Source organism: Tenrec ecaudatus, chromosome 15 (genome assembly GCF_050624435.1).
Source record: "Tenrec ecaudatus isolate mTenEca1 chromosome 15, mTenEca1.hap1, whole genome shotgun sequence".
In the NCBI taxonomy this organism is placed as follows: domain Eukaryota; kingdom Metazoa; phylum Chordata; class Mammalia; order Afrosoricida; family Tenrecidae; genus Tenrec; species Tenrec ecaudatus.
The window spans coordinates 65,407,757-65,433,535 of record NC_134544.1 but is presented as its reverse complement, the minus strand read 5'-3'; the positions used below and the strand labels follow the sequence as shown (position 1 = coordinate 65,433,535).

The following is a 25,779-nucleotide window of genomic DNA, read 5'->3' as shown; positions in this document are numbered from 1 at the left end:
AAAAAAGCAAAAAAAAAAACCAAACAGAAAGCCTAAAAATCATGTGATACCATCACAGTAATAATGTACACGTAATCAGAATTCCAGAAAGGGAGGAGGAAAAAAAGGAACCCGAGAAAATTGTGGGTATATCACAAAATCTTGTTTTGTTGGTTTTGACTTCCTTTGTTGTTTTATTTGGCTTCACCAGGTTATTGTACTTATTAATGTATCTGCATGTCTATCTAGATAAGATAGGGGGGACAAATAATTTGGAGATGAAAAGAACAGGACCAAAGGTTCTGGGGGGTGGGGAGGGATATGGGAGAAGAGGAGGTGAGAGAAAGGGAGGTGGGGGTGGTAATCAACCCTGGGGCAAGGGAACAACAAGTGAACTAAAATCAATGGAAGGAAGGAAAGTTGTAGGATGCCTAGTGGGGCTTAATCGAGGGAAATGTAGCAGTGAGCAATTACTAAACCCAACTGAAGGCCAAACATGATGGTGGGACAAGAGGAAAGTAAAAGGAAATAAAAGAAAGAACCAGGAGGCAAAAGCCATTTATAGAGGCCTAAGCATGTACATATGTAAATACATATAAGAGAGGGGAACAGAATTATGTGCTCATAGCTATATGTTGAGAATTAAGTTTGCAGATGGATATTGGGCCTCGACTTAAGTACTCCCTTTACACAAAAACACTTTGTTCTAACAATCTGGCATTCTGTGATGCTCACCTTCCCAACACGATCAATGTAGACAAAATGGTGCACAAGGAAATGTGGTGATTGCCCGGCTATCAAAAGCTAGAGCATCTGGGGTCTTAAAGGTGTGAAGGTAAACAAGCGGTCATCTAGCTCAGAAGCCATAAAGCCCACAGGGAAGAAGCACACCACCTGTGTGATCATGAGGTGTCGATGGGATCAGGTATCAGGCATCTAAGAGCCAGAACAAAAACATATCCAAGGTGAATTAGGGGGGCTGAAGGGGGCATGAAGTAGAGACCCAATGCCCATCTGTAACCCTGGACATCCCCTCACAGAGGGGTCACAGAGAAAAGATGAGTCGGTTAGGCTGCAGTATAGCACCAATAAAACACACAACTTTCCTCTAATTCTTTGGTGCTTCCTTCACCCCACTATCATGACCTCAATTCTACCTTACAAAATGGATTAGACCAGAGCATACACACTGCTACAGATTAAGAGCCGGCAACACAGGGAATCCAGGATAGATAAACCCCTCAGGGCCAACAGTGAGAGTAGAGATACCAGTAGGATTAGGGGAGGGTGGGGGAAGAAAAGGAAAATTGATCACAAGGATCAATGTAGAACCCCTCCCAGGGGAACAAATAACAGAAAAGTGAGTGAGGGGTGGCAGAGGACGATGTAAGATATGGAAATAATAATCTATAACTTATCAAGGGTTTGTGAGGGTGGATGGGATAGGGAGGGAGGGGGTTAGAAATGGATAGCTGATATCAGGGGCTCAAGTGGGAAGAGAATGCTTTGAAAATGATGATGGCGGCATATGTGCTTGACACACTGGATGAATGTCTGAATAGTGATAAGAGATGTAAGAACCCCCAGTAAAATTACTTTTAAAAATTTAAACAAAAAATGTTAAACTAAATGCTCATGAACAGAAGAAATAATAAATTGTAGTATATTTAATCAGTGGGATACCATACTAACATTAAACTAAATAAAGTAAAAAAAGAAAAAAATGTAATAAAGGAACTGAATGAATCCCAAACAGAACAGACTCCAAAGAAAGCACCAAGACAAACTTTCAAAAGCTCAAGGCAAAGAAAGAATCCTGAAAACAGCTCAGGAAAATGAAAAGTTACCTACAAAGGAGAACCAATGAGTTCTGGGTTCTTGGCAGAAACCACATTGACAAGAAGGTAATATATATATATAACTCAGAATAATAAAAAGGCAATTCATAATTACATATCCAAAATAATTTCCCTCAAATATAATAGTGAATTTAGATAATTTCTAGATAAATAGAAATTAAAAATTTATAAATACCCAAACCAACCTTAGAATAAATACTACAGGAAGTTTTTCAGACGGGGAACAAGTGATGGCAAAAAATTATCTGAGATCAGCACACATGAAATCATCACTCAGAAACCCACCCATACTAAGTAAACTGAATATAGGGAGCCTGCGGTTTTGATTTGTAAATGAAGACAACTACAAAGCAAAAAGGAAGATGCAGTAAAGCTACAGAACTTCCGCATGGAGAGGAAGTCTAGACATAAAGCTATAGAACTTCTGCATGGAGAGGAAGTGTAGACATAAAGCTACAGAACTTCCGCATGGAGAGGAAGTGTAGACATAAAGCTATAGAACTTCCGCATGGAGAGGAAGTGTAGACATAAAGCTACAGAACTTCTGCATGGAGAGGAAGTGTAGACATCAAGCTACAGAACTTCTGCATGGAGAGGAAGTGTAGACATAAAGCTACAGAATTTCCGCATGGAGAGGAAGTCTAGACATCAAGCTACAGAACTTCTGCATGGAGAGGAAGTCTAGACAATTTCAACATAGAAAGGACTGTCCTAAACTTAAGAAGAAAATGATAAAATGCAGTATAACCTCAAATATATCACCCAGACAATAGGCAGAGGCAACGTTTATTACTGGGGGGTCCTGGAGGCAGCACCTTCTCCCTTCTTACTGTAGGAGTGAATATCTGACTCATTTCCTCTCTTCTTGTCACCCCACCTTATATCATAGGTTCCCAAACTTGTTTGGCCTACTATATCCTGTTAGGAAAAAGAAATTGTCAGGGTCTCCATGGAAATTAATATATATATTTTTACTACAGCCCATTCATTATTCAAGATAAAGTCTAGGCATCTGCTTTTATGGCCCTGCCCCACACTGGATCATTCCAGCACTCTCCAGGGCTGGTTTCACCAACTGTGGGGAAAAGGGCGACAGATCTTACTTATTCAATCAAGAGAAAGATGAGGTTGTCTGCTCATGTAAAGATTTAGTCTAGGAAGACCTTTATAGAATTGCTCTTCTTAATTTAATAGAAGATCCTAAACGTCCCTGAATCGCTTCATTTTCTCCATCTACACGAAGACCCCAGCAGTGAAAGCCATGGTCACATTCCCTCTAGCACAGTGCAATAGCATCCCAACTATCCTTCACCCCAAATATCCACACAACAGATAGAATTAGCTCTTAAGAATGTAAAGCATTTCAGATCAACCTTGCCTTAAAGTACCTTAGTGGTTTCTACATAGAGCACTTTGAATCAAATCTTTATTCTTTACTGTGGCTTAGGAAATCTATAACATAGTTCTGGCCTACCTTTTCAACTTCATTTCTTTCTTTTATTATACTTTTTCAAAAAAAATTTTGGAGTTAATAGAGATATCATATCATTCCATAGTGGAATCACATCAAGCTGTATTGTAGAATTGCTAACAGTTTCAAAATAGTCTGTTCTTTCCTGAACTCCTTGATATCAGCTCCCTTTTATGGCCAACCCACCAGATCCCTTAGAAACCCTTATTCTACTTGTTGTCCCTATAGGTCCATCAGTCCTTCATTTCTGATCATTCATCTTATTTACTATGTTCAAAATACATAGACTTTATTCCTCCTTAGGTACAATATGCTTATTGATCTGGATCCTTGTTTTATTTATTTATTTTCATTAATTTATTAGCAGCTGAGTTCCCCACATTTGGGGAAATCGCAAGGGACAGCACATCTGCAGTGCAATGGATAAGTCTCGCCCTGGGAAAGCCACCTTCGTGATCACGGTATCTCCCCTTCCAGATAAGTATGGAGCCTTTTTAAAGATGTACTCAGATCTTGTTTTAGATGCTATTCTCAATGAGCCCTTTGCTGCTACACTCAATCATGTAAATACCAGGCATTCTCTATCATAGCATTGCATAAAAAATTCTTCAAATTACATACTACAATCTTTTTTAAAAATCATTTTATTGGGGCCTCCTACAACTCTTATCACAATCCATCCATACATCTATTGTGTCAAGCACATTTGTACATCTGTTGCCATCATCATTCTCAAAACATTTGCTTTCTACTTGAGCCCTTGGTATTGGCTCATTTTTCTCCTCCCTCTCTGCTCCGCACTCCCTCATGAACCCTTGATAATTTATAAATTATTATTATTTTGTCATATCTTACACTGTCCAACATTTTCCTTCACCTACTTTTCTGTTATCCACCCCCCAGGGAGGAGGTTATATGTAGATCCTTGTAATCAGTTCCCCCTTTCCAACCCACCCTCCCTCCACCCACAGTATCGCCACTATCAGCACTGGTCATAAAGGGATCATCTGTCCTGGGGTCCCTGTGTTTCCAAATCCTATCTGTACCAGTGTGAATCTTCTTGTCTAGCCAGATTTGTAAGGTAGAATTGGGATCATGATATTGTGGGGGAGGAAGCATTTAGGAACTAGAGGAAAGTTGTTTGTTTCATTGTTGCTACACTGTACCCTGACTGGCTGGTCTCCTCCCTGTGATCCTTCTGTAAGGGGATGTCCAATTGCCTACAGACGGGTCTTGGGTCCCCAATCTGCACTCCCCTTAATTCAGAATGATTTTATTTTTGTTCTTTGATGCCTGATACCTGATCCTTTCACACTTTGTGATCACACAGGCTGGTGTGCTTCTATGTTGGCTTTGTTGCTTCTGAGCTACATGGACGCTTGTTTACCTTCAAGCCTTTAAGACTCCAGATGCCATATCTTTTGATAGCTGGGCACCATCAGCTTTCTTCACCACATTTGGTGTGCACCCACTTTGTTTTCAGCAATTGTGTTAGGAAGGTGAGTATTATGGAATGCCAGTTTAATCGAACAAAGTATTCTTTCATTGAGGCAGTATTTGAGTGGTCCAATGTCCTTCTGCTACTTAATACTAAACCTATAAATATATGCACCTAGAACTATTTCCCTATCCTCATATATAAATATATTTACATATGTACATGCCCTTATTTAGACTTCTATAAATGCCCTTTGCCTCCTACTTCTTTCTTCTATTTCCTTTTAGTTTCCTCTTGTCCCACTATCATGCTCAGTCTTCATTTGGGTTTCAGTAATTCCTCTCGGTTATATTGCCCGTGATCAAGCTCTACCAAGCCTCCTACACCCTCCTCACCACCGATTTGGATCACTTGTTGTTCCCTTGTCCCTGGGTTTGTCAACACCCCTTCCCTTCCCTTCCCCCTACCTCCCCCTTTCCCATAGCAGACTCACAGACCTCAAGAATCATACTACTAACTTATATTTCATTTATACTTTCATTTGCTCATAAATTGTCTTCCCTCATAGAATGCAGGCTTATCTACCTTTCTTACCCCTATAATCACAGCCCCAACACCAGTGTAGTCATTAGGTGAATGAGTGGATGAAAAAGATGCCATTCTGACAATCTCTTTCTGTGTCTGCTCACATTTGTTCATCATATTTTTTACCACTATCTTATTGATAGATTCTTTGCAATATGTGTTGCCATCATGACAGTTCTGGAGAAGGCTCAAAGAAAGCAGTTGCTCTTACTCCTATCCCTCACTCATGTTTCTGCCCCAGGGAGGTGTATTTAGCCCTCTCTTCCAATAATACTTGTCTGGTTCATAGGGCTGTAATCAGTAGGATTTCTTTAGGTTTGTGATTAGTCAAGAGTAGTGCTGATGCTGACTGAGTAGAGCAGTCCATTGTCATCTTGGGTCTGAGCTTTCCAAGCACTGGAATCAGCATGCTGCAGGTCCCGGATGGCTCACTTATACTTTGATTACATTCTGCAGCCTGAGTTTTATGATGCTGATGCCTTATATCCATTACTGCCTAGGCATTTAAGAAAACTTTTATATGTGAAAATTACCCTCATAAATATGTTTAGCATAAGAAACCTCTGTTATCTTTGTGATTAAAAATATATAACCAAATATAGCCCTTAAACCCGATGTTTAAAGGTCCACGATTGTACATGGGTTTGGATTTGTGGCAGGTCCGATCCCATGGGCCTATCTCAGTGTCCCATGTGAAAGCAAACTGCCACCCCGAACCATTGCCTGGTTTTACCCCTGTGGGCTTCAGGCACTGAGGCGGGTTACACAATGGGAAAAAAAATGTCCATGATTCAGAGCCAAAAGGATAGGGCATTAAGTCACAGTAAGCTCCACCTTATCACCTATAATATTTGATGTGACATTTGCTGGGAATCCAAACTAAACATATTGGATTCCGAGTTTTATATTTTCAAATTGATCTTGTGAATACAGTAAACAGATGAGCACTACAGCCCTGATCTCATAGTGGCTAAAAAGACCAGTCAGGGAACCAGAAGGAAGTTGGGATAAAGGTAATTGGGTGGTAGAGAAAGAAGGGAATCAATGCATTTCTTTGTTTTGTTCGTATAAGCTTTCTAGTTAGCAAACTAGAAAGCTACATATTATTGAGTGACAAGTAGATATCAAATTTGTAATTAAGAAAAGTAATAATCACTATCAGGAGTCCTGGTGGCATAGTGGTTACCCATTGGGCTACTAACTGCAATTCAGAACCACAGCCACTCCCAGGGAGAAAGATGGGCCTCTACTCCTACAAACTGTTGCAGTCTCAGAAACCCACAAGGGCAGCAGTTCATAGTGTCACCACAAGTCAGCATCAATTCGATAAGTAATCCTGGATAGTGGAGAAGGAAATCTCTGTTATTCCTACAAGTATTAACTGCAGATTCTACTATTTCATTGTACTCTTTGGGATTCTTATCTGCATAAATGTCTTTACATGTCTCCATTCTTGTATTTTCCACTGATTATTGAAGACCTTCTCAAACTTGTCCTGTTCCTCCTCTTTCCCTAGCTTAGATGACCACATCCTCCTCTGGGCTCCCATGGTTCCTTGCATTCCTCTTTTTAGTCTTGCCTACTTGTTTCCCATCACACCCACATCACAATTTCAAGATTGCATACTCTGAGCATGCATCCCTGCAGAAGAATGTGAACATGGCTGGAGAAACCCACACTAAGTTCAATAAGTAATTAACACTTCCTGTTAACATACTATGTTTTCCTGAACCATTGCATCTCCTTTATTTGTTGTTTTTGCTACACAATGACTGCATGTCATTTTCTTGAAATCTGTTCAATACCCCATCTCCATTCTCAGGTGAAGGCTTTGATTCCTATCTCACTGAGGAACCTGAAGCAACATGATTTCTACTACTTCCCTTCCACAAACTCTGCTTCTGCTCCATTACTGGTTCAAATGACTGTGCCCCGTATTGCTCCCCTTGCTTTCCATCACTTAAGGAGCTGTCTGAAAAGCTCCCTCCATTTGCTGCAGCATCACCGTCCTGTGGTTACTCATCTCATCTTCATTCTGTACTGCCCTCCAGCGCGTGTCCCATTTCTCTGCTTCTTTTTATAGAAGAGTCCTCCCAAGAGCTGCTTAGACTTACTGTTTCTACTTCCCTTAGTTTTCTCTTGGGCCCACTTCAGTCAAAAATTTGCCCTACGAGAAACTATTACTCAGGATTTCTGATGATCTTCATGTTGCTAAATTCAATGATCACTTTGCAGTCCCCATCTTACACAAACTCCTACACACACTTTGTTTATTCACTTGAGAATGAGTCCCTGGTTTCCTTTTACATCACTAGCAAGGGCAAAGTTTGCTTTGTTTGCTTCTGTTAATATCTCAAACCTGTTTACACTACAAAGAGATCAATTTATAAACATCCATAGTTTATATCTCTAGATATAAAGTCCAGAATTTCATATTCAACTATCAAATTAACCTTTCTACTCAGGTATCTAATAGACTTTAAAATTTCAGCAATGCCTCAAAAATTCCTAAATTTAAACTTCTCTCTTCTCCATTCAAACTTCCTTTCTTCATCCTTTTTCACTTCTCAGAAAAAGGCAAGTCCATTTTTCCATTTGCTCTGGCTAAAAATTTTGGTGACAGCTTTGATTACATTCTGTAAGACTCCAGTTGATTCTATCAGGAAATTCCATTTGTTCTAACTTCAAATATTAGAACAATAATTGTAACCACCCAATTTTGGAAAGCTAGGGATGACAGATTAAGCCCCAAATCCCTTTTGAGGATCCCCACATGGATGAAGCCGCCAGTGAATTCTGAGCATCGTTCAGTGGCATGAAGAGCCTTGCTATCATCCAGAGAGCAGTGCAGAGTTCATTAGGGCAGATGTAGTTAGCTTAAAGTACACTGTACATAGTCCTATGTAAGCCGAGTTTTCCAGCAGTTTTTGTGGTAAAATTAGGTGCCTCGGCTGATATTCAGGTCGGCTTATACTCGAGTATATATGGTAATTTCCTGTCATTTGGTTTCTTTTGACTCATTTTAAAGTGGTTTCAGTTTTTAATATTTTCTGCTTTCTCTTTGATTTTGGTTTTTCTCTGTTTTTGCCTAGTCAGTCACAGTTGTTGGGATTTTGTTTTATATGATTTTTATTCATTATATTTTGTGTCATATGGTGTTCTGTGTATGAAATCCATCATAGGTAGAGCTATGGAGACAGTAACTGGATAGGGGCATGGGTGGGGGGATGGGTGCAAGGATAGGGGAAATGAGGAGCTCACAACAATAAGCATGAGAACAAAATGCTCTGAAATGGATTGTGGTGATGAATGCACAACTCTTTTAAATATTACTGAATGACTAATTTTATGATATGTGAAGTATAGGCCAGTTAAACCATTTAAGTTTTTTTTTTTTTTGAAATCTGCCCATTTCACTTGCCTCTACTGCTGTCACTCTGGTCTAACTAGCCCACATTCTTGCTTAAATTATGATAATTTCTTCTTTATTGATTTATTAGGTCTTTCCTTTGCCTCTATGTGGTCTAATTTTAGCATAGCAGCTAAAATTATTCTTATAAAAGATATCAGAGATCAGTATAGCAAACATAACTATTTTTAAAGAGTGATCAGACAAGACGCTCTTTTCTCCACACCTTGCACTGGGTTTCGAAGAACCAAGCACGTCTACAAGCTGCTCTTGTTAGCTGCCCGCAAGTTGGTCCCAACGTACAGAACCCATGGGGACAACACAGCAAACACCGCCTGCTGGTGCCTACGTCCTGCCATTGTTATATTTGAGCCCTTTCTTGCAGTCATGGCGCTGAACCGTCTCATTTAGAGCCTCCCTCATCTTCGATGCCCCTCTACCTTACAGGCATGATGTCTTTTTCCAGGGTCTGGTCCCTCCTGATTACATGGCCAAAGTATATGGGATGAAGTTTTGTCATCACTGCTTTTAAGGATCATTTTTTAAATCATTTTATTAGGGGCTCATACAACTCTTATCATAATCCATACATATATCAATCGTGTAAAGCACATTTGTACATTCATTGCCCTCATCATTCTCAAACATTTGCTCTCCACTTAAGCCCCTGGCATCAGCTCCTCATTTTCCCCCCTCCCTCCCCGCTCCCCCTCCCTCATGACCCCTTGACACTTTATAAATTATTATTTTGTCATATCTTGCCCTGTCCGATGTCTCCCTTCACCCATGTTTCTGCTGTCCATCCCCCAGGGAGGAGGTCACATGTAGATCCTTGTGATTGGTTCCCCCTTTCCAACCCACTCACCCTCCCTCTACGCTCCCAGTGTCGCCACTCACATCACTGGTCCAGAGAGGATCATCTGCCCTGGATTCCCTGTGTTTCTAGTTCCTATCTATACCAGTGTACATCCTCTGGTCTAGCCAGACTTTCAATGGAGAATTCGGATCATGGTAGTGGAGGGGGGGGGGGGGCGGAGGATGAGAAAGCATTTAGGAACAAAAAAGTTGTATTTTTCATCATTGCTACATCGCATCCTGACTGGCTTATCTCCTCCCCGAGAGACCCCTATGCCAGGGGATCTCCAGTGGCCGACAAATGGGCTTTGGGTCTCCAGTCCGCACTCCCCCGCTCATTCACTATGATAATTTTTTTTCTGACTTTGTCTGATACCTGATCCCTTTGACACCTTGTGATCGCAGAGGCTGGTGTGTTTCTTCCATGTGGGCTTTGTTGCTTCTGAACTAGATGGCCACTTGTTTACCTTCAAGTTTTTAAGACCCCAGACGCTATATCTTTTGATAGCCGGGCACCATCAGTTTTCTTCACCACATTTGCTTATTCAACCACTTTGTTTTCAGCAGTTGTGTCAGGAAGGTGAGCATCATGGAATGCCAACTTAATAGAAGAAAGTATCCTTGCATTGAGGTAGTACTTCAGTAGAGGCCCAACGTTTAAGGAGCATTTTGGTTGTACTTCTTCTAAGACAGATTTGTATTTTTCTACCAGAAGTTAAAAGGACTTTCAATATTCTAGGGCAACACAAAAATTTAAATGCATTGATCCCCCTGCAGTGTCTTTTATTCATTGTCCACCTTTCACATGCATCTGAGGTGAATGAAATAACCATGGCTTGGCTCTGCAAAGTAACAGTCTTGCTCTTCAACATGTTAAGAGGTCCTTAGGAAGCAGATCTGCCCAATGCAACACATCGTTTGCTCCCTTGACTGCTGCTTCCATGAGCACTGACTGTGGATCCAAGCAAGATGGCATTCTGAACAACGTCCATTTGTTCTAGTTGTGAGGATTTGGGTTTTGTTTACACTGAATTGTAATCTACATTGGAGGCTGCAGTCTTTGATTTTCAGCAGCAAGTTCTTCCAGTCCTCAAGAATTTCAGTAAGGAAAATTGTGTCACCTGCATAACACGGGTTGTTAGGTTGTTGACACATCACTTTCTCCATTCCTGATGGTGTGCTCTTCTTATATAGTCCACCTTCTCTGATGACTTACTTGGCATAAAGATTGAATTTTTATAGTGAAAAATACAACCCTGACATACACCTTTCCTGATTTTAAACTATGCAGCACTCCGGTGTCCTGTTTGAACCACTGCCTCTTGGTATATGGACAGGCTTTGCATAAGCATGATGCACTGCCCTGGCATTCCCATTCTTATCAATACTGTACGCAATGTGCTGTGCTCTAAGCAGTGGGATGCGTTTACACAGTCAATAAAGTAGAAGGAAATGTCTTTTGATATGCCTTCCTGTAGTCAAGCTATAGATGACGTCAGAAACGAAAGCCTTATTCAACCTATGCTTTATTTTCTTAACAGTTTCATTGGCATGTAGCTCACATATCATACAGTTCAACAGGTCAGTCACATCATTAAGACTGTACTAGCATCACGAGCAGTTTTAGAATATTTCCTTCATTCTTGTTCTCATTGCTATTAGCTCCTCATTTCTCTCCAACCTGCCCTGCCATATCCCCATGGAAACCATTAATCCAGTTACTCTCTCTATAGATTTACCTATTGTGGATTTTATATACATACAAAAACACATTGAAAAACCAACAACCAAAAATAACAAAGTAATACAAACCTTAGGCCTCTAGTAAATCCCCTTTGACCATGGACCAGGGATGGGAAGTCTTGTTAACATGCAGAATGCATTGAAATTGGGTTGCTGCAGATGCAGCTGGGTGAAAATGTGCAACTTCTCATTTGATCTCCCTTATGACCCATTACAATTAGTTCTACTTGTAATATTTTCAACTCTTTTGAATTCAGCATGACATTCTTGCCGTTCCCTTTCAATGCACTGCTGTAACCATTCTAAAATTATCTTCTGCAAAAGATATTAATTATTAATGATATCATTTGATAATTTCTACATTCTGTTTGGGTCACCATTCTATGGAATGAGAACAAATATGGATCTTTCTTTGTGGTTGGCCGGGTAATTGTCTTCTGAATTTTTTGGCTTAGGTGAGTGAGAGCTTCCATTGCTTCCTCTGCTGTTGAAACATTTAAAGTGGCATCCCAGAAATACTTGGAGCCTTGTTCTTCACTGACGTCTTTAATGTAATGTTGACTCTTCCTTCCATACCTCAGTTTTGATCACATGCTGCCTTTTGAAATGGTTGTGTGCTAACCATTATCTCTTCCCATAGATATATTCAATGTAATTCCCATGCATTTCATTAAGTTTAGTCCATGCATACAGTTGCCCTTTCGGTTTTTGAGGAAGATATTTGCAATGAAGAAGTCATTGGTCTAGTACCAGTCCTCCATGTGATATCCAGCTTCATTTCTATCACCAAAGTCATAGAAGTTACTGCACTCCCAAGTTACTTTACTCACTTGCTGCCCTTACCTCCTAACATGCTCTCCCTCGCTTGTTCTATTCCATCCACACTGGCCTAGCTGCGACTTCCTTTAACTGGAAGCTCCTCCCCACCTCCCTGAGTTCTTTCTTTGTTTCCCTATTTGTAGGTGTAACCCTTTCTTGCCCACCCTTCACTTTTGCCGTTCATCTGCTCCATATGTAATCTCCCTAGTTTCATCTTCCTCTGTAATATGTGCCTTATTTGATTTACTTCTGTATTTTCCAGTAGAAAGTACATTTTACTAGTTTTGTTAATTATATTCTCCAGAGCTTAGAGCATTGACTGACCTACAAATGCCACTCATTTGATATGTGTTAAATGAAGAAATACATAGGTAGCTTCTACATACACACAGCCTCTTGGTGTGATCTGTACACGTGCACGTGCACAGGGACGAGGGACCACACTCAGGGGAACACAGAGTTCCTGACCAGCACTAGCGTTTCAATGGAGCCTGGCCTGGGGTCACTGGTCTGCAACAGTGCCTATCACATGCTACTCTGCCAGGCTATAAACTTTTGCTCATTTCCTCTTAACTTGGTTCTTCCTCTTTCGCATCCCAACTAGTTGATCTGATTCATAGCAACTCTATATAGATACTACTGGAGGTTTTAATCCATAAAATGTAATTTATGAACATCTGTTGATTGCATCAATTTCTTCACATTGCCAAACACTTTTTATTTGGAAACCTCATTTCATTAACTAGCTGGTCCAAGGATAGCACTGATATTCATTTCTTTGCAAAGTCTTCTCTTTGAAACTCTACCCTCTTTAACATGTTTTGTTGATTCCAGCTCAATAAATTACTAAAATAAATTAAAGCTGAACATATATTTTCGGAAAACAGTTCAGCTGCATTGTATAAAATCTAGAAAGGATCCAAAACAAAAATAAGGAAACAGAAAAACTGTCCATAATTTTACTAGTCAGAATAAGAACCACAGGATATTTTTATCCAGTACTTTAAAAAACATTTATTGAGGGAGAGGGGGAAGATGGCCGACAGGGACACCCGCATACTCTGAGAGCTCCTCCAAACAAAGCGGGATTGGCGACCAGGTAGCTGAATAGTAAGAGTCTGGTGAGTGAAATATCCCCCTGGGACAGCACCCCAGTCCTACCCCACGTATTTGTCCGGAGCAGGGGTCTAGGTCAATGAGGACCGGACTAGTGGGACATCTCTGGCCACTAAGCTGCCGTGAGCTCACTGGCGACCGGCTTAGGCTCCATCCCCAAACGGACGCCAGCCCAGAGCCACTTGCCTGCCCTGCCTACTCCAGCGGCCCACTCCCCACTCCCCATACGCGGATCTCCACTGGGAGAGAAGCTTTCCTCTCCCGCAGTTCCCCTCTCCCCGCAGGGCAGCGATCTGCCCTCGGGCCCACGTCCCTCCCTCCATTCATCCAAGCTCAGGGGAGCGGACCCGCGGGTTGTCTGGCGACCCCCACGGGGGACCATCCACCCGCACCGCTGCCGCGGACCTCTCCACCTGCCCTCCGTGCGCTGGCCTCCCACCCCCGCCCGCCCCCGCCAGCCCCTGGCAGCCTAGTGCCAGCTCCACTCCTGGCCGGGACCCTGCGCTGAGCACTTCCCGCCAACAGGAGCCATAGCCCAACCCGCGCCTGTCCCGGACCCTGAGCTTCCGCGGAGCGCCGCGCCCCGCGCTGCTGAGTCTGCCCACCAAGGGCCCCCCCCTGCGCAAGGCACAAGAGTAGGTGCCCTCCCCAGGGTGCTGCGGGGACCCCGGCGGCCGCGACTCTGAGCCTGAGCAGAGGAAGGGCGCCATTGCCCCCTGCGGTTTCGCGCCAAGCCTCCTTTGCCGGCGCCATTACCCCCTGCGGTTTCGCGCCAAAAGGGCGGAGAGCAAACACCATTGTTCCCTGCAGTGTCCAGCCTGGGCAGATCAAACACTCCACCTGCAGTCTAGGCTTTGCAGTCCCTGAGGAGCCCTCAGTGAGCTCCAGCCAGCTCTCACCAACTGGGGCCCTGTTGGGTCCCCAGTGCCAGCCCTAAGCCTGCCGCAGCCCGCCCCAGCCACCCCAGGAGACGGCACAGTGGCCTGAGCCTCCACACAATAAGGTTACTCCTGTCTCCCAGAAGCATGGGGCCTATTAAAGGATCAAGGAAAAATCAACAGACCACATCACTCCCAACAAAAAAATCAGAAAAACGAGGCACTTTAACAGACCTAACGTCACTCATAGAAGAAACAGATATAGATCAGCCACAAAAGGAAATCTTCAGAACTCTGCTTGCAGTAATACAGGAGCTAAGAGAAGAAAACCAAAATAAGGATGCAACGATAGAAGGGATGAAATGCACAATAGAGGGGATGAAGTCCACAATAGAGGGGATGAATACTATCCACCAAAAGGAACTGCAGAAACTAACAGAGGAGGTAGCAGAGGCCACACAAAAGGTCACAGAAGCTATATCTAGGCTTGAGGAGGCTGAGAACCGTATCAGTGAACTCGAGGACGCTCAAAACAAACGAAGCAAGCGAGAAAAACAATCAGATAGGAAAATTAAAGAAACAGAAGACAGCCTGAGATCAATGACAGATGCTATGAAGAGGAATAATATTCGAATAATTGGTCTACCGGAACACAACATAACACACAAATCGACCGCCAAGATAGCAAAGGAATTCCTGGAAGAAAATTTCCCCAACCTAACAAAGGAGAATCCGACTCTCATACAGGAAGCAGAGAGGACGCCGGCTAAGCTAAACACCAAGAAGAACACGCCAAGGCATATAATTGTAAAATTATCCAACTTAGAGGAAAAAGAGAAAATTCTACGAGCATCAAGAGAAAGGAAGACAGTCACATACAAAGGAGCGCAGGTAAGGGTATGCTCAGACTTATCAGCTGAAACCATGAAGAGGAGGAGAGAATGGAGCAGCATCTTCCAAATTCTGAAAGATAAAAATGCCTCCCCCAGAATCCTATACCCTGCCAAGTTATCCATTAAGATAGAGGGTAAGATAAGGGTCTTCCAGGACAAGGAAGAACTCAAAAAATATACTGCAAGTCACCCGACCCTGCAGAACATACTGGCTGACTCACTATGGCCAGAAGATCAAGCTCCAACTAGAACCTCCAGGAGACCACCATATATCCCATCTCCATCTAGAAGCCAACATGCCAGCAACACGTACCAGGACAACACGGTCTCAGATGGAAAAGAGGACAGGATAGAAACCCTCCACTCAAACGCAGTACACTGATATGAAGGAAGATAGGCAAAGACCCAAAACACAAAACAGAATATGGCAACCATGAAGCCAGAGATTGTAATAATCACTTTGAATACAAATGGGCTCAATTCATATGTTAAAAGAAAGAGGCTGGAGGATTGGATTAGAAAACATAACCCATCAATCTGCTGCCTGCAAGAGACACACCTTAAGCAAGCAGACAAGCATATGCTGAGAATAAAGGGCTGGCAGAAAGTTTACCAAGCAAATGGTAACTCCAAGAAGGCAGGAGTGGCTGTCTTAATCTCCGACAAAATGGATCTCAAGATCCAAAACATAAAAAGAGACAAAGAGGGACATTACATAATGCTCAAAGGCTCAGTAAACCAGGAAGCAATAAGCATACTGAATATTTACGCACCTAATAATGGTGCGGCAAATTTCGTCAAACAAACTATTAAAAAAATGACAGAAGAAATCACGGAAACAACAATAATAGTGGGGGACTTCAACACTCCACTATCAGAGAAAGACAGGTCACAGGGAAAGAAGCTCAGCAAAGAGGCCAGAGAGCTAAACAATGTAATTAGGCAACAGGGCCTGATAGACATCTATAGAGCCTTTCATCCAAAAGCAAAAGGTTTCACATTCTTCTCCAATCCACACGGATCTTTCTCAAGAATAGATCACATGCTGGGGCACAAGGCCAGCCTGAGTAAATTCAAACACATAGATATTATCCAGACGTCTTTCTCAGACCACCATGCCATAAAGCTGGAGATTAATAGAAGGGCACCCAGAAAAGCAAGGGCCACCAATTGGAGAATAAACAACGATCTCCTGCGACATGAATGGGTTAAGGTCCAGATCAGAGAGGATATCAGGAAATTTCTAGAAACTAATGAGAACGAGCATACAACATATCAAAACTTATGGGACACTGCAAAGGCAGTTATCAGAGGTAGCTTGATATCACTGAATGCATACATGAAAAAAGAAGAAAGGCGTATGACAGATATGTTAACACAAAACCTCCAACAACTAGAACAGAGTCAACAGAACTACCCCTCCAATAGCAAGAGAAAAGAAATAATAAAAATCAGGGCGGAGTTAAACCAGTGGGAAGACAAAAGAACAATGCAAAGGATTAACGCAACTAGAAGCTGGTTTTATGAACGAATTAATAAAATTGACACTCCCCTGGCAAAGCTTACCAAAGATAGAAAGGAACAATCATCAATAGCCAGGATGAGGGATGAATCGGGGGCAATAACAACAGACCCCAATGAGATAAAAAGGATAATCACAAAGTACTATGAAGGTTTGTATTCTAATGAATTCAGAAACCTGGAAGACATGGATAAATATTTAGAAAAACAATCTATCCCTAGATTATCTGAGACAGAGATCAAGAACCTCAACAAACCCATAGCGAAGGAAGAAATAGAGAGTGTCATCAAAAACCTACCAAGGAAAAAGGCCCCAGGGCCAGATGGCTACACAGCAGAATTCTACCAAACATTCAGGGAAGAGCTGACACCGATCCTCCACAAAGTATTCCATAACATAGAAAAGAACGGCAAGCTCCCAAACTCATTTTACGAAGCCAGCATTACTTTGATACCCAAACAGGGAAAAGACCCCACAAGCGTAGAGAATTATAGACCAATATCTCTAATGAACATAGATGCAAAAATCCTTAACAAAATATTGGCCAATAGAATACAAAGGAACATCAAGCATATCATTCACCACGACCAAGTAGGATTCATCCCAGCGATGCAGGGATGGTTTAACATCCGAAAATCCATCAATATCATTCACCACATCGAGAAGAAAAAGGATAAAAACCATATGATAATATCCATAGATGCAGAAAAAGCATTTGACAACATCCAGCATCCATTCCTAATCAAAACACTCATGAAGATAGGATTGGAAGGTAAGTTCCTCAAGCTCATACAAGCTATCTATGAAAGACCAACAGCCAACATCATAGTCAATGGAGAAAAGACAAGAACAATACCACTGAAAAAGGGCACAAGACAAGGATGCCCCCTGTCCCCTCTTCTATTCAATATCGTTTTGGAGGTTCTGGCTAACAACATAAGACAGCGGAAGGACATCAAAGGGATCCAGTTGGGAGAGGAGGAGGTGAAACTATCGTTATTTGCAGATGACATGATCTTATACATTGAAGACCCCCAAAACTCCACAGTTGGAATACTTACAGCAATAGAGGAATACGGAAGAGTAGCAGGATACAAGATCAATAAACAGAAGTCGGTAGGGTTTCTATACACATCGGACAGGGCCATGGAAGAGGCGATTAAGAGGGAAGTACCCTTCACAGTAGCCAAGAACAAACTGAAATACCTAGGAATATACTTAACAAAAAATACTAAAGACCTATATAAGCATAATTATAAAACCCTATTACAGGAAACCAAAAGTGACCTTCACAAATGGATGAAGCTCCCCTGCTCATGGTTAGGTAGGCTGAACATAGTAAAGATGACAGTTCTTCCTAAAGCACTCTACAAGTTCAATGCTATACCAATCCAATTACCATCAACCTTCTTCAAAGAATTGGAAAAACTGACCACCAACTTCATATGGAGAGGGAAGAAACCCAGAATTAGCAGAGAACTCCTCAAGAAGAAGGACACAATTGGAGGACTCGCCCTGCCTGATTTTAATGCCTACTACACAGCTACAGTGGTCAAAACAGCATGGTACTGGCACAATGATAGACACTCAGACCAGTGGAAAAGAATAGAAAGCCCAGGAGTAAAATCATCAGCATATAGACAACTGATCTTCGACAAGGGCCCCAAAAACGTCAAGTGGGAAGCAGATGCCCTCTTTAATAAGTGGTGCTGGAAACAATGGATATCCACATGTAGAAAGTTGAAACAAGACGTCTACCTCACCCCCTGCACAAGAATACACTCAAGGTGGATCACAGATCTAGAAGTCAAACCCCAAACCATCAGGACCATTAAGGAAGGAATCGGGACTAATCTCAGAGCACTGGCCCAGGGAGCACATAGGCTCACTGCAACAGGGAAGGGGACACACACAGGTGATCTGGAAATCGACAAATGGGATCTAATAAGAATAAAACACCTGTGCACCTCGAAAGACTTTGCCAAGAGGGTGACAAGGCAACCCACAGACTGGGAGAAGATTTTTAGTAATGACACGTCAGACAAAGGGCTCATTACTAAAATCTACAACACCATCATGACCTGCAAAAAGAGGAAAACAGTTAACCCCCTAAGGAAGTGGGCAAAAGAAATGAGAAGAACTTTCACTAGAGAGGAGATCAATATGGCCAATAAATATATGAGAAAGTGCTCCAAGTCCCTTGCCATAAGAGAAATGCAAATCAAAACAACCATGAGATACCACCTAACACCCCTGAGGCTAGCCCAGATCAGTAAATCAGAGAGCAACAAGTGTTGGAGGGGCTGTGGTGAAATAGGAACCCTCCTCCACTGCTGGTGGTCGTGCAGATTTGTACAGACACTGTGGAAAGCAATCTGGCGATACCTAAAGAAAATGGAAATCGATCTACCTTACGACCCAGCCATCCCTCTACTGGGCATATACCCGGTTGAAGCAGCAAATAAAACACGACCAGTCATATGCGCTCCAATGTTTATTGCGGCACAATTCACAATAGCAAAGACTTGGAAACAGCCTAAGTTTCCATCGATAGACGAGTGGATTAGCAAACTTTGGCACATACACACAATGGAGTATTATGCAGCATTGAAAAGCACCGATGAGCACATGAAACACGTTATTTCATGGGAAGAGCTGGAAGGAATTATGCTAAGCGAGGTAAGCCAGTCCCAAAGGGACAGGTACAACATGAGTCCCCTGAGGTAAGTACAATCAGCATGACAGAAATGGGGCATTAATCCACCCAAGGGGAGGGTATTGTTTATATCTCCACAGGGAAAGTGGGACCAGACTTCAACCCAGTGTCGCAAGGTGTGAATGCATTATCCCGGCGTGGAGGACGGAACCGGTGGAGAGGTCTGGGAGGCAGGCCCCAGCACCATAAATTAAGTGGATTCCTGCCCCTCCCCCGAAAAGAACTTGTTCCAAAGGACGACATTGACCCTGCAGCTATGGGAGATGGTCATATTTGACCAGAGCACACGGGAGCAGATGAAGGGGCAGGAGGAGAGAGTGGAGCACAGCCTGGCCCACCAGGCCGTGATGATGATGTTCCTGACTAGAGCAGCCAGTCCACAGAGAGAACAACATGGCTGGCCCTACTATGAGACATGATGCCCCTCAGTGACTAAGGGCGATACAGGGGACAGCACCGGAGACACAGTGTGGGAATTGCACCTGACCTGATCCCACCACACCGAGGCAATGCACTGGGGGAGTGCAGCGGAACAGCAAGGGAATGGAGTGGCAAGGTCCCCAGGGAATGCTGAAAGTGGACTTTGGGGCCAGGGCGTGGTGCCCCAACAGACTGGTCTGGAAAACGCTCCTAAGGGCCAGCAAAGATCCCTGAACTAACTACAAGCTTTTCTCTTGTGAACTGTTTTGTTCTGTTCTTTTTCAGTGGTTTGTTTTGGTTGTTTTGTTGTCCGGTTATATACTGTTGCTTTGTGTTCCTCTGTCTAGTTTTCGTGCATGTTAGTGACTCCACAGGTCTGTCTGAATAGGACAGGCTGGATGAACTATCGGGAGGAAAAACAACGGGACCGACAGTTCCGGGGGGACTTGGGGTGGGGGGTAGGGGGGGTAAGGAAGTGGTGTTAACAAACCCAGGGACAAGGGAAAAACATGGGACCCCAAAGGGTAGAGAAGGGGGAGTGGCAGGCCTGGTGGGAAATGATCAAGGGTAAGGTTGATTAGAGAAGAGGTATACTCTAGCCCAGGTGGCAATGAAGCATGGTAGTAGGGCAGGAGGAAGGTCAAGGGAGATGGAGGAAAGAGCTAGGAGTCAAAGGGCATTCATGGAGGTCTAGACAAAGACATGTACATGCAAATATATATAGGAGGTTGGGGAAATAGATCTTTGTGTCTATATTTATAGATCAAGTATTAAGGTGGCGGAAGGACCTTGGGCCTCTACTCAAACACTCCCTCTATGCATGAATACCTTCTTTTATTAAATTGGAACTCTATGATGCTCACTCTCCCGACACAACAGCTGGAGCCTACATGGGTGAACAAGTAAATGTGGTGAAGAAAGCTGATGGTGCCCGGCTATCAAAAGAGATAGTGACTGGGGTCTTAAAGGCTTGAAGATAAACAAGCGGCCATCTAGCTCAGAAGCAACAAAGTCCACATGGAAGAACACACCAGCCTGTGTGATCGAGTGGTCCCAAAGGGATCAGTTACCAGGCATCAAAGAACAAAAAATCATATCATTGACTGCACACCTCCATGATAGGATCGCTGAAGACAAATGGGTGCATAAGCAAATGTGGTGAAGAAAGCTGATGGTGCCCGGCTATCAAAAGAGATAGTGTCTGGGGTCTTAAAGGCTTGAAGGTGAACAAGCGGCCATCTCGCTCAGAAGCAAATAAGCCCACATGGAAGAAGCACACCGGCCAGTGCGATCACGAGGTGCCCAAGGGACCAGATATAAGGCATCATGCAAAAAAAAAAATATAAGTGTGTGTATGTATGTGTATTTATGTGTATATGTATATATGTATGTGTATATATATATTATATTAAATGAAGGGGGAAGTGCAGAGTGGAGACCCAAGGCCCAAGTGTCAGCCAATGGAGATCCCCTCATAGAGGGGCTTAGGAGAGGAGATGGGTTAATTAGGGTGTGAGGTAGTATCGATGAAGAACACAGCTTTCCCCCAGATCCTGGATGCTTCCTCCCCCCAACTACCATGATCCGAATTCTACCTTGCAGGGCTGGATAGGACAGAGGCTGTACACTGGTACATAGGAGGGTTGGAGATACAGGGAATCCAGGGTGGATGATACCTCCAGGACCAAGGGAGTGAGGGACGAAGCTGGGAGAGTGGAGGGTGAGTGGGTTGGAAAGGGGAAACTGATTACAAGGAGCCACATGTGACCTCTTCCCTGGGAGAGGGACAGCAGAGAAGGGGGGAAGGGAGACCCCGAATAGGGCAAGATATGACAAAATAACGAGGTATAAATTACCAAGGGCATATGTGGGAGGGGGGAAAAGGGAGGGAGGGGGGGAAAAAAAGGAGGACCTGATGCAAGGGGCTTAGGTGAAGAGCAAATGCCTTGAGAGTGATTGGGACAGGGAGTGTATGGGTGTGCTTTGTACAATTGATGTATGTATATGTATGGATTGTGGTAAGAGTTGTTGGAGTCCCTAATAAAATGTAAAAGAAAAAAAAAAAAGAAAATGATTAGGGCAAAATATGTACAGATGTGCTTTATACAATTGATGTATGTCTATGTATGGATTGTGATAAGTGTTGTATGAGCCCCTAATAAAATGTTTAAAAAAAAAAAAAAAACATTTATTTAAAGTAAAATTTAGATTTACTGTGTCATACTTATGCATTACTTTTATCACTTATTTTCATGATTTCCTTGTTTCATTCTCATTAGTCTGCGAACATAGGTTTTCTTGGCTGAACAATGTTTCATTATATGATTGTGCCATCACTTATTTAATCATGCTACTGGTACTAAAATTTTGGATAAATTCCAAACTTTTCTCTTCCATATACTTGCACAGTCCTGTGATGACCATCTACCTACAAATATTCATTATAGCAGACAAGTGTCTTAGGAGAAATCCTTGGTGGTACCGGATTATTTAGAAGCATGTTTAAAAGAATACTGATACAACCTCTAAATTATCACCTATAAAAGATTGTAACAATTTCGACATTCACTAGTAGATGGATAAGAATGTCCTCTAGTACTCTCATTAGATTTGAAAAGTCAATGCCTATTTTTTTAAAATCTTTTTATTGGGCTCATAAGGCTCTTATCACAGTCTGTACATACATCAATTGAGCAAAGCACCCTTATACATTCGTTGCACTCGTCATTCTCATAATTCACCTTCCACTTGGGTTCCTGGAATCAGCTCGGTTTCCCTTTCTTTCCCCCGTCCTCCTCCCTCCCCGATCCCACCCCTGCTCCCTTGATAGTTTATAAATAATTATTATATCTTATCTTACACTCCCCGGCGTCTCCCCTCACCCGCCTCCCCATTGCCCATCTCCCAGAGAGGAGGTTACACATAGATCTCCGAGATCGGTTCTCCCTTTCTACACCCCCTTCCCTCCTGGTGTCGCCACTCCCACCGCTGGTGTTGAGGGGTTTGTCTGTCCTAGATTCCCTGTGTTTCCAGATCCCTACTGCACTGCTGTACATCCTCTGGTATAACCAGGTCCGCAAGGTAGAACTGGGGTCATGATGATTGGGAGGGGAGGAAGCGTTCAGGAACTAGAGGAAGGTTTTTAGTTTCCTTGTTGCTACATTGAACCCTGAGTGACTCATCTCCTCCCCACTACCCCTCTGGAAGGGATGTCCAGCTGTCTACAGATGGGCATTGGGTCCCCATCATGCACTCCCCCTCTTTCATGGTGATGTGATTCTCACCACCACCCCACCTTTGTTGTTGGAGACCTGGTCTCTTCTGCACTTCACGGTCACCTATGTTGGTGTGCTGCTTCCGTGTGGGCTTAGTTGCTTCTGGGCTAGATGGCCGCTTGTTTGCGTTCAAGCCTTTAAGTTCCCAGACGCTATCTCTCAGTAGCCGGGCACCATCAGCTTTCTTCACCACACTTGCTTATGCACACTTTCGTCTTCAGCGATTATGTGAGGAAGGTGATCACACAATGATTGCCTATTTTTTGATAGCCAAAATATATTTTACTTCTTGTATTTTCATTTCACCACCTTTTGATGGAATTTAAGAGGCTCTGTACAGCCTGTGGGTCGCGACACCTTTGGGTCGTCTTTCACATCTTTCACAGGGGTGGCCCAATTCATAACAGTAGCAAAATCAGTTATGAAGTAGCAACGAAAATAATTTTATGGTTGGGGGGTGGCCACAACATGAGGAACTATATTAAAAGGTTGCAGCATTAGGAAGGTTGAGAACCACCTGCTCTAGTACTTTTTAAAAGGATCCCTGGTTACGTAGTGGTTATGCATTGGGTTGCTAAGTGCAAGGTCAGTGGTTAAAAACCAACAGCAGCTCCACAGAAAAATCGTGGAACTTTCTTCTCTTGTAAAGATTTACATTCCCAGAAACTTACAGAGGCTCTTCTAGCCTCTCCTATAGGGTCATTGATTCAATGACAGTGAGTATGGTTTTTGGTTTAATACTTTTTATAGCATTGATTCAATGACAGTGAGTATGATTCAATGACATTGATTCAATGACAGTGAGTATGGTTTTTGGTTTAATACTTTTTATAGCAATTATTTGTATTTCATTTTCTGTAAATTTCCTGTTCATAGTCTTTGCCCATGGTGATAGGCTTATTGTTATTGTGTAAACTAGGCCAATGGGAACATGCAGACGGAGATTAATCAAGTCACAGCTTGATTGGAGGACAACAAAATAAAGCGCTCTGCAAGGTCTTCCACATCTTCTCTTGATGGCTGGTGATTGGACCAGCATGGTGTTGGTTTAGCTAGTTCTCTGCCTCAAGCTTTGGGCCCAGCCAACCATGGATTGTGCTGCTAGAACTTGAGGCTCCATTGAGATCGGCTTTGCCATGCTGCTGGTGTGTACATCACTTGGGCTTGAGGCTGTGAATCCTGTTAGTGTTCATTGGCTGAGTCTGAAATCCCAATTGGGCTTGCTTTGTTAAGCTCCCACGTTACTGACCACTGCTGACCCACCCTGCTGTCTGTTGCCTGTGGACAGACTCTGCCTATCTTGCCTGAGAGAAGATTCCTCTGTCTGCTTCCTTGACTTTGAACCTGGCAGCCCACGTGAGTTGATTCACTTCTAGTGTATTAACTGTTTCACGAAAGTGAGTTGAACGGAGCCCTCTGTGCTGCTGTGTGGACTAAGTAGCTGTTATATTCCTTCTCGCTGTGTAAACCTATCCATATGTATGTATGTGTATACATTCTCTCTCTCTCTCTCTCTCTACACACACACACACACACACACACACACACACACACACACACACACACACATATATATATATATATGTATTTAAATGGCCTGGTTTATGTTTCTCTAGAGAACCCTGCCTAACATGCCCACTTTTCTCTTAGGACTTTAATGTGGATTTGAATGGATTATATTAAACAGCCATTTGTTGTTTACCAAATTACTAAACCTTGATGTACATATTTCTTGCTTCCAATTTTTCCATTTCTCTCTCTATTCATCCCACTTGCATTTGTTCTGTAATTCTAACATCTAATTTTGGCCTATCATTTGAGGTTTGAATCCCCTGGCACACATCCATCCTCTCCTTGAGGTCCATGGTAACCTGAACTCCAAAGCAATCATGACTCTCACTTCTTGCCTCCTTTACTTATTCATCTTTTAATATGTCTTATGATATCCATGAGGTAACAAGCTATTTTTCATATTCTGGACACACAGCACATTTCCACCAAACAGTAGCTCCCAATCACTAGGCATTCCAAATACACTGAAGCACTAGCATGGATCTAAATATTGTTGAAAATTTTCTCTTACTGAAATATGTTTTCCCTAGAAGGAACATGTCATCAAATAGAAACCAGCTGTAGATAATAGAAATTAGTTACGCATCTAGATAAGATTATTTTATATTCCATAGTACAAGCTGACATTATGTCCTAAGATGAACAAGTAAGTAATTATGTATGAAATCTAGCTGTGTGTAAATGGAAATACTTTTGGCAGACATGGTATCCACTGAACATGCGTTATTGGTAGTGAATGTGTCAAATTATTTTTCTAACTCAAGCATAACATATCATTCCAAATATAACTACAAATGAATTATAGCAACACAACATATTTCTATATTCTAAAATGTCAAAATATTGAAAGTAATAATATACATTATCAATTAAATATATATTGAAAACAACCCAAAGAATCTAGTGTTTGGTTCTCAGGAATGAAATACATATGTAAGTGTGGTATACATTTATGAAAATTAAATAATAAATTTAAGGACATACAGGCATGTGGAAACAAGAGGGATATTTATTTAGAGAACCACAACGTGGCCAAATAGAGGGGTTTGCTTTTTGAGGGGGTGGGGGTGGTGGTGGCGGCATCATATAGTTACACTTGATGAATTTCCTTCTTTGAGTAGAATCTACATCAATAGGAAATGACAATTTCTTTGCATATAAAGTGCTTATAATTCTTAAAGCAGTGCTAGTCAATAAACAGTTTGATATTGTACTTCAGCTTTGACCTC

The 25,779-nt window shown here is 42.5% G+C and overlaps 1 protein-coding gene, 1 non-coding gene and 1 pseudogene across 8 annotated transcripts in view; 1 reads left to right on the top strand and 2 right to left on the bottom strand.

Moving 5' to 3' along the window:
- Positions 1–25,779, bottom strand: part of PTPRM (protein tyrosine phosphatase receptor type M) — a 901,381-nt gene that overhangs the window by 228,094 nt on the left and 647,508 nt on the right. The gene's annotated exons all lie outside the window — the stretch shown is intronic.
- On the bottom strand, positions 3,665–3,794 carry LOC142428252 (U1 spliceosomal RNA; annotated as a pseudogene).
- On the top strand, positions 5,969–6,103 carry LOC142428419 (small nucleolar RNA SNORA42/SNORA80 family). Its single transcript, XR_012780323.1, has one exon. It is a non-coding gene; the product is annotated as a small nucleolar RNA SNORA42/SNORA80 family (small nucleolar RNA).